The sequence below is a fragment of the Sinocyclocheilus rhinocerous genome, unplaced genomic scaffold, assembly GCF_001515625.1.
Source record: "Sinocyclocheilus rhinocerous isolate Xijiao unplaced genomic scaffold, SAMN03320098_v1.1 scaffold1398, whole genome shotgun sequence".
Lineage (NCBI taxonomy): Eukaryota > Metazoa > Chordata > Actinopteri > Cypriniformes > Cyprinidae > Sinocyclocheilus > Sinocyclocheilus rhinocerous.
Genome location: NW_015632523.1, coordinates 17,679 through 18,974, shown reverse-complemented (window position 1 = coordinate 18,974; position 1,296 = coordinate 17,679).

Genomic DNA, 1,296 nt, shown 5'->3' with positions numbered 1-1,296 from the left:
TATGCGCATAAACCTTGCGCGCGGTATACAAACGAACATGGAACAATACATTTATTAACCTGTGTTAATGTTACTTATTAAAAAGACAATCGTTCAGTGTTTGTTCATGTTTTTGTTGCTGTTACGTGACATAGCGGTGTCTGACTAGGGGCGAGACGTGGGCTGATGACGTCTTCGTTTCAGAAAATATATGGATTCGCTGTCCACACGAAGACGCAAGGGCGGCGTTTTCAGATTTATCAACTCTGGGACCCGGTTTCAAAAAATATCGGTTTCACTCTCCCAAAACGCTGGATCCGTCTGGACGAAACGCCTATACGATACAAAATGTATGCGTATACAGCTAAACGCGTCTCCGTGTGGACGGGGCCTTACTTCTCTTAATTCTGACCTCTTTTCTCAGAACTCAATTCTGAGGGAAAAAAGACTCTTACAATTGCGACTTTACATCTCGCAATTCAGACTTTTTCAATTGCAAGATACAAACTCTTAAAAAAAAAAATAAAGTCAGAACTGTGAGTTTATATCACATGCAATTCTGAAAACTAAAAAAAATAAAATAAAAAACAACTGCAAGATGTAAAGTCACAATTGCGAGGAAAAAAAATCAGAATTTTGAGATTAAAAATCGCAATTACCTTTCCTTTTTTATTTATTTTTTCATTCAGTGGCGGTAACAGGCTTCCATAAATCTTTTTTCCATTGCAATGCTAAGCAAACAGGCCAACCAATAAGATTTACACTTTTAGTCACATGATCAGAGCTGCTAGTGTTACATACACCTTAGTAATGACATAATGCTTCAAAAAACACCCTTGCCACCAGTCAGATGACACCAGCATTGTGCCAGTGAGTTTTTCAGAGGCAAGCAGCCTTTTACACATAATCATCAAGCACATTTCTCTACAAACAAACAGAGAGACTCCTTCCTCGCCCTCTCTTCTTTCACTCACTGCCCCATCAAATGAATTTTAGCTGAACTCATTAAGGCATCCTGAAAATTAAATTAACTTCAAAACACGTACAAAACAACGTACGGTAAACATAACCGTATCCACATAAATAGAGGCAGAGAGACCATGAGGAGGCCAAGCACTCTACAATAAACTTTATTCAGACTGATGATGAGGAAGAAGACATTAACATTTAAAGCCATACATGTTTCTACCTCAGTCTGAAATTAGTCTTCATTTCATCGAAGACATTTTCGCTCACAGTTGTATTTTTGAGCTAGTCTTGGTTTAGCATCTCACTGCAGGAATTCCCCCACTATGTTCTGAGTGGGAAATAAATACA